The 14,267-nt window shown below is 37.1% G+C and overlaps 1 pseudogene across 1 annotated transcript; it reads left to right on the top strand.

Annotated features, from left to right (window-relative positions):
* Positions 1-5,101: 5,101 nt before the first annotated feature.
* LOC122431793 lies at positions 5,102-6,158 on the top strand (annotated as a pseudogene). The gene has a single exon (XR_006266628.1). The product of XR_006266628.1 is annotated as an olfactory receptor 13C4-like (transcript).
* The last annotated feature ends 8,109 nt before the right edge of the window (positions 6,159-14,267 follow it).

The raw sequence follows: 14,267 nt of genomic DNA, 5'->3' as shown, positions 1-14,267 counted from the left end.
AATATACAATGGAAAAAAAAAGACAACCTCTTTAACAAGTGGTGCTGGGAAAACTGGTCAACCACTTGTAAAAGAATGAAACTAGAACACTTTCTAACACCATACACAAAAATAAACTCAAAATGGATTAAAGATCTAAATGTAAGACCAGAAACTATAAAACTCCTAGAGGAGCACATAGGCAAAACACTCTCCGACATAAATCACAGCAAGATCCTCTATGACCCACCTCCCAGAATATTGGAAATAAAAGCAAAACTAAACAAATGGGACCTAATGAAACTTAAAAGCTTTTGCACAACAAAGGAAACTATAAGTAAGGTGAAAAGACAGCCCTCAGATTGGGAGAAAATAATAGCAAATGAAGAAACAGACAAAGGATTAATCTCAAAAATATACAAGCAACTCCTGCAGCTCAATTCCAGAAAAATAAATGACCCAATCAAAAAATGGGCCAAAGAACTAAACAGACATTTCTCCAAAGAAGACATACAGATGGCTAACAAACACATGAAAAGATGCTCAACATCACTCATATCAGAGAAATGCAAATCAAAACCACAATGAACCATTACACGCCAAAGTCAGGCATGGCTGCTATCCAAAAGTCTACAAGCAATAAATGCTGGAGAGGGCGTGGAGAAAAGGGAACCCTCTTACACTGTTGGTGGGAATGCAAACTAGTACAGCGCTATGGAAAACAGTGTGGAGATTTCTTAAAAAACTGGAAATAGAACTGCCATATGACCCAGCAATCCCACTTCTGGGCATACACACTGAGGAAACCAGATCTGAAAGAGACACGTGCACCCCAGTGTTCATTGCAGCACTGTTTATAATAGCCAGGACATGGAAGCAACCTAGATGCCCATCAGCAGACGAATGGATAAGGAAGCTGTGGTACTATACACCATGGAATATATACTCAGCCGTTAAAAAGGAATTCATTTGAACCAGTTCTAATGAGATGAGAAAACTGGAGCCATTTACAGAGTGAAGGTAAGCCAGAAAGATAAAGAACATTACAGCCTTACTAACACAATTATATTGTATGGAATTTAGAAAGATGGTAACGACAACCCTATATGCAAAAATAGAAAAAGAGACACAGAAGTACAGAACAGACTTTTGGGACTCTGTGGGGGAGGAATGTGAGGGTGTGATTGTTCGAAGAAGTGGTATATTATCTATGGTGAAACAGTCCAGCCCAGGTGGGGATGCATGAGACAAGTGCTCGGGGCTGGTGCACTGGGAAGACCCAGAGGAGTCAGGTGGAGAGGGGGGTGGGAGGGGGGATCGGGATGGGGAATACGTGTAAATCTATTGCTGGTTCGTGTCAATGTATGACAAAACCCACTGAAAAAATAAATAAATTAATTAATTAAAAAAAAAAAGAAATGTTCTTATTCTCTAATGTATTATCTTGAAAAAAAATCCCTAATAATCACCAACTCTATATATATTTTTAATAAAGTTGTGAATATTAACTTAAAAAAAAGAATAAATATATAAATAGTCCAGTAGAAAAGAAAAGAGATCTCAGATGTAGACACATGTTTATATTTGGCATATAATAAAACTGTTACCCTAAAGTAATGGGGATAGCTTAGTAGGCCATGTTAGGAAAATGTTTTCATATATGAAAAAAAATTTGATCCTTGGATTATCATTTATACAATTGGAGACCAGATATATTAACAATTTGCATGTAAAAAATATTATTTAATGAAACAATATAGAAAATCTTAGAAACTTATAATAGAAAAAAAAGTTTTAATACATAAAGTCTTAAACTAATAGAAAATTGGTCAAAGGATACGAATCAGAGACTTACTGAAGTGTTTCCCTAAATGGTTGACTTTGAGAGATTCTAACATTGAGAAAATCTGAAAAATGCTCAGTAATGCTCCAAATCAGAAAAATTATCATTAAAATAGTCATAAAATATTTATTTTCTTTGGAAAGGAAATATCAAATGTTGGCAAACATGTGGGGAGGTAGAATTCTGATGGGAGTGTACATTATATGGGCTTCCCTAGTGGCTCAGATGGTAAAGAATCTGCCCGCAATGCAGGAGACCCGGGTTTGATCCCTGGGTCAGAAAGATCCCCTGGAGAAGGAAATGGCAAGCCACTCCAATATTCTTGCCTGGAAAATCCCATGAACAGAGGAGCCTGGCAAGCCATGGTCCTTGGGGTCACACAGTGTCAGACAAGACTGGAGCGACTTAGCACCCATGCAGGTACATTGATATACTGGAAAACTCTCTGGCTAAATTAAAATTGGACAGGACCCAATGATCCAGTCCTGGGGAGATGTCTCAGATAAGTTCTTGACCAGAACTATAAGGGGATAAGCGTGAGGGTGTTCACCCTTGTGTTGATTGTGGCAAAAGCAGTTTGACAGCAACTTTGACATACATCATCAGAGGAATGGTTCTGTTAATATCACATGTGAGTATTCATTATGGAACAGTTATTAATAACATAAGTGAGGAGCAAATAAGCTAGAGGTCCATATAGAAATATAAATAGATCCCTGAAATTGTTGAAAAACTAAGCAGTGTTGTGATTTATAGCACAATGAAGTTTATGTACAAATTTAAATACATATTTTACAAGAGCATGTGCATTTTTGGGGACTAATCAAAAATATAGTTTTGAGTTGGGAAGGAAATATTAGTAGAATCAATTATTATAGGAGAAGATAGGTGACTTTTTAAAGATTGAGGAAATTAATGTGCTGAGGAGTAGAAATTAAAATACAGAGGAGCATGATTAACTTATACTGAAAGAAGTAGACAAAAGTTTAAAAAGAAATGTATAAATAAAAGCACATATAAAATCATAGAGAGCAATATAAGGTGTATGCTGATGAAAAAGCTCTGATCTATTATATAATGTAGCTTAATAGACTTTCTGAGTCACTCTAATTCAACAATGTGCTATCTGTCTGAATTCATGACTCAAACTATCCATTCTGGTCTTTTAAAATTTCTTTCTGGCCTTGAACATATGAATTCACTTTTATCCTATAAATTTACTGATTTTATTCCTTATGTATATTTATTTTCATTTCAAAATAGGTTGGTATTGATATCCTGCATGAAATTAACTTATCTAAAAAATGAAAGTAAGTTAAAAAAAGTGACGATGCAATTAATTCACAGAAAATGTCTATTTTATTTCATTCCTAATATCTAGATCATTTTCAAGTCTATCATTTTGGCTGTTTCAATTAGGAACTTAATTTAAATTAACTTTGCTTTGTAAGTAAATTTTTAACTAAAAAGCTCCCACATTTCATTAAGTTAGTTTGGTGAACATTTGCCCCTATTTCAAAAAGTTGCACAGGTGGGAGAATGTTATTTCATTTTTGAGCTTTAGTTCAGCCACATTATATTCCTGACATCATTCTTAATTGTGTCTGTGGAACAATGTCCCTAACGCACCAGAAGTTTCTTCATTCAACAGATCTCTCATTCCAACTTTAAATTGCTTTGGGAATGGGGAATAATTACACCAACTGTTGCATGACAAATGTTTACTCTTTCAGATCTGTGGAATCTGACGTTGTTTGTTGAACCCGACCTTAGTTCAGAATGCTGACATAAATACTAAAAAGAAATTAACAGGTTCTTCTAGGAGGTGGAAATAATTTATCAGTGTAAGGGTAAGTCTTGAATATCATAAAAATATACCCTTTCATTCTGTAATTAAAATTCGTATTAAATATGGACTTAAAATATGAACAGCATGAAGCAGTGCAGCCTTTAATTAATTATTAGGACCAAATACAGCTGTGATTTATTATTTGGCACACTTTGGGAGTGTATTAGAAATGCAGAGTCACAGGCCGTGCATCAGCCTTGGCAAAAGAAAATCTACATTTTAACAAAATATCCAGGCAGTTTATATACATATGAAGAATTTAGCAAAGACTGAAATAATTGATTCCTCATTAATCTACCAAGGCCAACAATTCTGGGTAGTACTTGGTGGGAAAACTTGATATAATAACTTTTGGTGTTGTAGCCCACAGAATTCTAGACTTCACAGGTAAATATCTGCGCTTCAAGCTCCACTCTTTACGTATAGGCTGGATTACTTTGGCCACATTCTGTCTTTCACATTTGAAAGAAAATAGAGATAATGAGAAGACTGATTTTTTAAATAAAGTGCTACACACATACATACAGTTACATATTTAGGCATTATTACTGTTTTCTCAGGTTCACTTAAATACATAAATTATCAAGAATAATTCTGATGTCATTGAATGAAGCAAATGAAGAGACTATTTTTCTTCAGAGATCTCCATTGTATTCTTGCAGAACTAGTTTACACACTAGTCTTGTAATGGGAAGTAATAAAATAGTAAGAGCAGCCTGAGACTACGAGATCAACAACAAACGTGATGTTGGAACAAATGTTAAATTGCTGTGTGTGTGACTCAGTTTACTACAATCAAATGTCTGCCCTATAGAAAGACATAATTTAGCAGACTGAATAGAGAACTAAGGTGTCAGGCAGACAAACATGTATGCATAAAATCACACTTGCTTTAAGATTTTCAACACTTCTGTTAAACACTGGATCAAAATTCCATAGAGAACTAAGGTGTCAGGCAGACAAACAAGTATGCATAAAATCACACTTGCTTTAAGATTTTCAACACTTCTGTTAAATACTGGATCAAAATTCCAGTCTTTGTGGTCTTTTGCCTTCCCCACCAGTCTCTTACTGAGACTGATTTAATGAAGTCAGATTTGTCATCTGAAATATTCTAGGGCTTTTGTAAAACTCAACTTAGAGTGTCTCCAATGGTGGGGAAGGTTGCTTCTGAATTTGCTTCTGATCCTAGGTAGATACTGGAGTGGGTTGCCATGGCTTCCTCCAGGGGATCTTTACAACCCAAGTTTCCAACCCGGGTTTTCTGCATTGCAGGTGGATTCTTTACCAGCTGAGCTACTAAGGAAGCCACTTCAAACATTAGACACAGGGCACTGAAATTCTCAATTTCTCAGTATCACTGTGTTCTTGGCAAAGACATTCTTGAAGATAACTGAATGACAGGGTTTTGAAGAAAACACACTAGAATAATGTCTATTCAAGAAATTTGTTATATTTGTTACTTGGCAGTGAAAATATTTTATGTTGGTACTTTTCTGACATCTTGGAAGCTAGGACATGGATGGAATAAATAAGACATTTGTGAATGAATTCATTCTTCTGGGACTCTCTGGTTACCCAAAACTTGAGATTATTTTCTTTGCTGTAATTCTAGTTATGTATCTAGTGATTCTAATTGGCAACAGTGTTCTGATCATAGCAGGCATATTTGATTCTCGTCTTCACACCCCCATGTACTTCTTTCTGGGAAACCTTTCTTTTCTGGATATCTGCTATACGGCCTCCTCTGTTCCCTCAACTTTGGTGAGCTTAATTTCAAAAAAAAGGAACATTTCCTTCTCTGGATGTGCAGTGCAGATGTTCTTAGGATTTGCAATGGGGTCAACAGAGTGTTTCCTTCTTGGCATGATGGCTTTTGACCGCTATGTGGCCATCTGTAACCCTCTGAGATACCCTGTCATCATGAGCAGGGTGGTGTGTGTCCTGATGGCTTCTGTGTCATGGCTCTCTGGTGGAATCAACTCAATTGTGCAAACATCTCTTGCCATGCGATTGCCTTTCTGTGGTAATAATATTATCAATCATTTCTTATGTGAAATACTGGCTGTTCTCAAGCTAGCTTGTGCTGATATATCCCTCAATATTGTTACTTTAGCAGTGTCAAATATGGCTTTCTTGGTTCTACCCCTTCTGGTCATTTTTTTCTCCTATATGCTTATCCTCTATACCATCTTGAGAATGAACTCAGCCACAGGGAGACGCAAGGCCTTTTCTACCTGCTCAGCACATCTGACTGTGGTGATCATATTTTATGGTACCATTTTCTTCATGTATGCCAAACCCAAGTCTCAGGACCTCCTTGGACAAGATAATTTGCAAGCTAGAGAAGGGCTTGTTTCCATGTTTTATGGGGTGGTGACCCCAATGCTAAATCCTATAATCTATAGCTTGAGAAACAAGGATGTAAAAGCTGCTGTGAAATATTTACTGAATCAGAAATCTGTTAACCAATTAAGACCAAAGTGAAAAGTGGTTTTAGTGTATCAAGACAAGACATAGCATTAGTAGGCAATCACTGATGACCTTCTTTGGGGAAACCAAAGGTATGCATAGAGATTTTCCTTCTTTGTCAGCTTAGCTACCATCCCTGAGTTCAGTAGTCTTCTATAAACTCAGATTCCAACAGGTTCTGATCCACATTTCACAAAGACAGTTAATTACTTTAGAAACTTATCCCTGGTAATATCTGAAATGAATTTTGTGTGTGTGTGTGTACTGTGTAATTGTTGTTGTTCAGTCGCTAAGTCATGTCTGACTCTTTGTAACCCCATGGACTGCAGCACACAAGGCTTCCTGCTGTCCTTCACTATCTCCCAGAGTTTGCTCAAACTCATGTCCATTGAATCGGTGATGCCATCCAACCGTCTCATCCTCTGTAGCCCCTTCTCCTCCTGCCCTCAATCTCTCTCAGCATCAGGGTGTTTTCCAATGAGTCAGCTCTTCACATCAGTTTGCCAAAGTATTGGAAGTACAGTGAAAAATATCACACATACTCTTTGAAAATAGCAAGTCTGGAATATAAATTCTTCTCCATCACAAATCACTTAATGTTGGTAAAGTTACTCATTTTTCTAAAATGCAGCTCCCTTATTTGAAAGAAAGGGAGTAATTAAATATTGCTCTCAGTTTTATTATAAAGATTTAGTAAGTTGTACAAAGCACCCGGCATAGTGTCAATGCATAGTAATTTCCTTTGTAGAGGACATTGAGCTTGACTTTTTCTGTTGACTCAGAATTTAAGAATTGAAGTAGAGACTCCAAATTTAAGATGAATGGCACCAACTTGCACTTTTTTTAAAAAGCTGTCAGTTATTAGAGGCAGACATCTTCCCCTTGTCTTCCTATTAGTATCAACCACCACTCTTCTTATCTACATTATACAATGTGAACTTCAAGAAAAGAGAAGATAGAATCAAAGAAGACTTTTATAACATGAGAAGTGCTCAATGAATGGTGAGAGGTGTTTCACTACTGTTCCTATGAAAGAATGGGAAGACTGTTCTTACCCAAGCCAAGTAAGGTGATTCTGCTAAACCTGTTGAGGTTTTGGGTGCCTGCAAAGAAGAACTGACATCTGGTTTGATGAATGGAGGATTGCTGAGCCTTTTTTCTGTAGGGTATAGACTAAGAGGGGAGCTACCCTAGCAGAGGGCTGTAGGATGGGTATCTTAGGGCTGAAAATAACCAGAAACTTTTTTGTTTGCCTGAAATACTTTGTTCAGCTGTGAAAGACTGAAATTTGTGACTGAGAGGAGAAATTCATTTCATTTTATACACCAATGGATTGACATTTCTCAATAAACCTATTACAGGCTTTTGAGTTAGTTGTTGTTTTTTTTTTAACTTTCTGTAGATTCTTTTGCAATAGCTGAGCACAGTATGTCATTGGTCCACACCACCAGCCTTTTGTGACAGTTGGTTTCAGCCTTATGGTACTACCTAAATTTTCTCTTTCTTATTGGTATTAGAACCATAGTATGAATCAAAACCCCAGTGAGGTACCATTACACGCCAGTCAGAATGGCTGCTATCCAAAAGTCTACAAGCAATAAATGCTGGAGAGGGTGTGGAGAAAAGGGAACCCTCTTACACTGTTGGTGGGAATGCAAACTAGTACAGCCACTATGGAGAACAGTGTGGAGATTCCTTAAAAAACTGGAAATAGAACTGCCATATGACCCAGCAATCCCACTCCTGGGCATACACACCGACGAAATCAGAACTGAAAGAGACACGTGCACCCCAATGTTCATCACAGCACTGTTTATAATTGCCAGGACATGGAAGCAACCTAGATGCCCATCAGCAGACAAATGGATAAGAAAGCTGTGGTACATATATGCAATGGAATATTACTCAGCTATTAAAAAGAATACATTTGAATCAGTTCTAATGAGATGGATGAAACTGGAGCCCGTTATACAGAGTGAAGTAAGCCAGAAAGATAAAGACCAATACAGTATACTAACACATATATATGGAATTTAGAAAGATGGTAATGATAACCCTGTATGCGAGACAGCAAAAAGAGACACAGATGTATAGAACAGACTTTGGACTCTGTGGGAGAAGGCGAGGGTGGGATGATCTGAGAGAACAGCATTGAAACATGTATATTATCAAGTGTGAAACAGATCGCCAGTCCAGGTTGGATGCATGAGACAAGTGCTTGGGGCTGGTGCACTGGGAAGACCCAGAGGGATGGTATAGGGAGGGAGGTGGGAGGGGGGTTCAGGATGGGGAACACATGTAAATCCATGGCTGATTCATGTCAGTGTATGGCAAAACCCACTTCAATATTGTAAAGTAATTAGCCTCCAACAAATAAAAGTAAATGGAAAAAAAAAAAAGAACCATAGTATGACCCCGGACATCCTAACTGAGAGCTGTACTCCCGGCCAATCTATGTCCTTGGGTAAATCCATATTTTTGACGTGTGTGATCTGGTCACTGAAATCCTGCTGCCTGTCTTCTGTCCCCTCTGGGTTGGAGGGTTGTCACTGTAGCAAACCTCTAACTGTGGGTTCTTCTCCTCTGGCTTGTATCACAATGGGTGCCGCTTTTGGTTCTATTTAGACAGGTATGTAGCAAGCCTTGTAGGTGAAGTGAAATCCACTGGGATGAGCCCTACATTTCAGTCTTGTTGCAGTTTGATTCTTTGCAAACTTTGACCTATGCTACCAAGGTTTTAACACATGTCTGTATGTACACGGTCCTGCTTCTGTTGTTCTAGCCGATTCCTTAGCATCTTATTTTTTCCCCCAACAAAGCAAAGGGTGCTAGCATATCAAACACATTTTTATATCAAACTGAATGCTTTATTTATTTATTTATTTATTTATTTTTTCAGTGGGTTTTGTCATACATTGATATGAATCAGCCATAGATTTACACTTATTCCCCATCCCGATCCCCCCTCCCATCTCCTTATTTATTAAAATTGATTAAAATTATTCTTTCCATTGCTGTATCAAAAGTTGGTGCTATGTTGCTTCAATTTTGACAAGTTCTGCTCATATTGATGAATGCCTGAAAAGTTAACAGTTTTAAAACTAATCTGCCCTCCCAAGAAATTTAGAAGTCTCAAAAAAATTGTATGTGTATTATCTTGTGATATCCCTGAAGGAAGGCATGGCAACTCACTCCTGTATTCTTGCCTGGAGAATCCCAGCAAAGATTCCGGCAGGCTACAGTCCATAGGGTCGCAAAGAGTTGGACATGACTGAAATGACATAACATGCACGCACACCTCTTGTGATAAAATAATAGATATTTTATAAATTTTTTAAAAATGAAAGAGAATAAGGAAAATATTGTTAGCAATGTTGATACTTCCTACAGGTGACCACCACTAACATTTTTATTATTTGTGTTATTAACTTGGAGGTATAAAATTAATCGTTTTAATGTTGATTTATTTTGATGCACCATATGCACTTGAAGTTGCTATTGTGAAAAAAAAATTTAATGTGTATACAACTCATTAGGTTTCATAGAATAAATTCTAGACGAATTACCATAGCAGGTGATATGATTTTTTAGTTTCTCTTTTTAAATTATAGCCCTCCCCCAGAAATCATATTACCTGCTGTCAATGTCACTGTAAATGTTTCCTCAAATGTTTGTGGCTCTGGCTTGTGTGTGCATGTGTGTGTATACATAGATCATAAACTTTGAATTTTGGAAATTTTCAAATAATAAAAATAAAACTATATATAATGAAACTTCATGCACTAATCACTCAGTTTAAAAAATTGTTAGTTCATTGTTACTTTGATGTCTAAGCCCACTCAGTTCCTTTCTCTAGGTTTTTAAGTTAATATTGGATACATATGTGAGTGTAATAATTTTGTATTTTGAAATAATTCAGACTTATAGAAAAGTTGCAAAAATCACAGAGAGAATTTTCTTCAAGCTTTCACCGAGAATCTACAGATATTACATCTTACCACATTTGCCTTATTATTTCTTCATATATTTATATATATATGTATATATGTAAGAGTATAAATACATATGTAGAGAACTGTTTGAGAGTGAGGTACATATATACTACTTACTATGTCTCTTAACCCCTAAATATTTTTTTTCTGTTTTTACCATAAACAGAATATAATTGTTGACATGAAGAAAAAATACTGTTTAATTTGGCAGTCAGCAAAACAATGACTCTGGGCCTTGACTTACCACCTATATTTGTGTGATCTATGATCTAGGAATGATTTTTAAATTGTTGAAAAATTTAAAAAAGTGTACTTCATGGACCCTGACAATTATATGAACTTCAAATTTTTACTTGGTGATAATTGTAGACTCATAGAAAATTGTAAAAATTGTATATATCATGTATACTTCACTCCACTTCCCCTAATTGTGATACCTTATATTATAGTATTACAATATCACAATCACAAAATTAACATTAGTTCAATACTCTTAGCTACACTACAAAACATATTAAGTTTTTACCATTTTCCCATATATTCATATGTGTGTGTGTAGTTCTATACAATTTTATCTTATGTATAGATTCTTGTAACCACCACCACAATTGAAATATATACCTGTTCTCTAACTATCAGGAAACTCCCTGTTGCTACCCAGTGATGGTTAATTTTATGTGTCAGTTTGGGGTTGTGGTATGCTCTTATTTGGTCAAGCATTGGTCTAGATGTTGCTGTGAAGGTAGTTTTTAGATGTGATTGACATTTAAATCAGTAGACTTTGAGTAGAACAGATTTAGATGCATTTTCAATCCCTGGGTTGGGAAGATCCCCTATGTAGGAAAAAGCAACTCATTCCAGTATTCTTGCCTATAAAGTTCCATGAACAGAGGAACCTGATGGGCAACAGTTCATGGTGTCACAAAGAGTTGGACGTAGCTGAGTGACTGAGCATACACACACACAGAACAGATTATCTTTGTAATGAGGGTAGACCTCATCCAGTCAGTTGACAGCCATTTTATTTCCTTTCAGTCAGAGTAGAGAGACCATGTCTTTGAATACTGCATATTCATCGGAGCACCAAAAGGGTCATAACTTGTTGTATCTGATGTATCTGTTGTAACTGAAGTATCCTTATAATAAAAATTATTTTAGATTTGCCTTTATAGTTGTTTTTAAAAGTCTAGAAAAGATGAAGTTAATCTACAAGTGACTAAACTGCCTACCAGAACAAAGTGAAACATTCTAACATTCTTTGAAAGATTATGACAAAACCCAGCACTCAACAAGGTAAATTTCACAGTATCTGGCATCCAGTAAAAAATTCACATTATACAAAGGAGCTCACTAATATAGCCTAGAGAAATTCAGTCACTAGAAGGAGAATGAGAAATTGTAGATAGTAGAATTAACAAGGAATTTAAGTGAACTATCATAAATATAATAAATGTACTAAAGATTGAAATGAAAACAGAAATATAATGTAGAGGAAAAGGATAAAAATGCCCCATAATTTTTTGATATCACTTTTTGTTCTGACCTTGTCAAATTAACACTTGCTAAATGGAACACAGTGACAAATGATGAACCATGATTCAACAAAAGACCACAAGATAAATGGAAATAGAGAATTTTCCTACTCACAGGTCCTGGAGGTCATGCCCAAGATGCCTTGAGGAGCCACATAGGGAGGTCAAGACAGAGTGTAGACAAAGAAATAATGTTATCAAAACTGGGGTTAGGCTGCTCAAGGCTCAAAAGCCACTAAAGAGGCCAGGTTGGTGGAAAGGAAAGGTTGCTTTATTTTGGATGTCAGCAATGGAGGGTTAGGGCCAGGGGTGGGTTGGAGGAAGGCGAAAGTGACCAAAGCCCACTTACAAACAGTGAACAAGAGCTTTTATAGACAGAGGGAGGGGACCTTAGGCAGAAACAATACATTCAGCCATGAAAGTCATATTGAAATTGGTTTTTGGTTTTCTGACCATTGTCATCTTGATTGTTTTAGGTACAGTTAATCTTCAGTTCCAGAGTCAGTTTGTTTCCATTTCTCTCAGGCCAATTATTGGAATTGTGGCAGCTTATGTCATGGGTACAGTCTGGTCACCATGTAGTTAACTTCTTCCACCTGGTGGGGCTTTCAGTATCTATAAGACAGCTCATAGGACATGGCTCAGAATATTATCTATAGCCCTTGAGAAGGAAATAAAGGTCCTTGGCTATGCTTAATGACTACATTATAATATTTGATCTCCTTTGAATGTTTTCTTTTGTTTCTGCATGTTCTCACTTCTATGATTAAGCTTATTCTTTGGCTGAAGTTTTTCCACAGACTAAAGACAGGGTGAGGACATGGCAGGGCAATGACGATAGGATCCTGATCTGTTTCAGTGGGACCCAGGTACATGTGTTTTTAGGGTCCATGGGTGTAGTCCTTTCAGGTTTTCATGCAAAGGCTGGATTGATCAATTTAAACCAAGAGATGAATTTTGGTAAGGCCCAGGAAGGTCTTATTCAAGGGTCATTCAAAGGGAAAGTGCTGGGAGAGAGGGAAAATTACTAATCACAAGGGCTGTTAGGGAAATCATACCAGAAACTTTAATTTGTTTGTAATGTTATATGCAATTATTTGGGCTTCCCAGGTGGCACTAGCAGTAAAGAACCTGCCTGTCAATGCAGGAGACCTGAGTTCAGTTCAGTTCAGTAGCTCAGTCAGGTCTGACTCTTTGCGACTCCATGGACAGCAGCATGCCAGGCCTCCCTGTCCATCACCAACTCCCAGAGTTTACTGAAACTCATGTCCATTGAGAGGTGATGCCATCCAGCCACTTCATCCTCTGTCTTCCCCTTCTCCTCCTGCCCTCAATCTTTCCCAGAATCACGGTCTTTTCAAATGAGTCAGTTCTTCACATCAGGTGGCCAAAGTATTAGAGTTTCAGCCTCATCATCAGTCCTTCCAATGAATATTCATGACTGATTTCCTTTAAGATGGACTGGTTGGGTCTCCTTGCTGTCCAAGGGACACTCAAGAGTCCTCTCCAACACTGTAGTTGAAAAGCATCAATTCTTTGGTGCTCAGTTTTATTTATAGTCCAACTCTCACATCCATACATGCCTACTGGAAAAAACAAAGCTTTGACTAGATGGACCTTTATTGGCAAAGTAATGTCTCTGGTTGGTCATAACTTTCCTTCCAAGGAGTAAGCATCTTTTAATTTCATGGCTGAAGTTACCATCTGCAGTGATTTTGGAGCACAAAAAAAGTCTGTCACTATTTCCACTGTTTCCCCATCTATTTGCCATAAAGTGTTGGAACCAGATGCCATGATCTTAGTTTTCTGAATTTTGAGATTTAAACTAACTTTTTCACTCTCCTCTTACACTTTCATCAAGAGGCTCTTTAGTTCTTCACTTTCTGCCATAAGGTGGTGTCATCTGCATATCTGAGGTTATCGATATTTCTCCTGGCAATCTTGATTCCAGCTTATTCTTCATCCAGTCCAGCATTTCTCATGATATACTCTGCATATCAGTTAAATAAGCAGGGTGAGAATATATAGCCTTGATATACTCCTTTTCCAATTTGGAACCAGTCTGTTGTTCCATGTCTAGTTCTAACAGTTGCTTCTTGAGCCACATACAGATTTCTCAGGATACAGGTGAGGTAGTCTGGTATTCCCATCTCTTGAAGAATTTTCCACAGTTTGTTGTGATCCACATAGTCAAGGCTTTGGCACATAGTCAATAAAACAGAAATAGATGTTTTTCTGGAACTTTCTTGCTTTTTCAATGATCAAACGGATGTTGGCAATTTGATCTCTGGTTCCTCTGTATTTTCTAAATCCAGCTTGAACATCTGGAAGTTTCACAGTTCACATATTGCTGAAGCCTGGCTTGGAGAATTTTGAGCATTACTTTGCTAGTGTATGAGATGAGTGCATTTGTGCAGTATTTGAGCATTCTTTGGCATTGCCTTTCTTTGGGATTGGAATTAAAACTGACCTTTTCCAGTCCTGTGGCTTCTGATGAGTTTTCCAAATTTGCTGGCATATTGAGTGCAGCACTTTCACAGCATCATCTTTTAGTATTTGAAATAGCTCAACAGGAACTCTATCACCTCTACAAACTCCGT

The sequence above is a fragment of the Cervus canadensis genome, chromosome 30, assembly GCF_019320065.1.
Source record: "Cervus canadensis isolate Bull #8, Minnesota chromosome 30, ASM1932006v1, whole genome shotgun sequence".
NCBI classification, from domain to species: Eukaryota; Metazoa; Chordata; class Mammalia; order Artiodactyla; family Cervidae; genus Cervus; species Cervus canadensis.
Note: the sequence above shows the minus strand (reverse complement) of the source record. Positions and strands in the feature narration are given on the sequence as shown.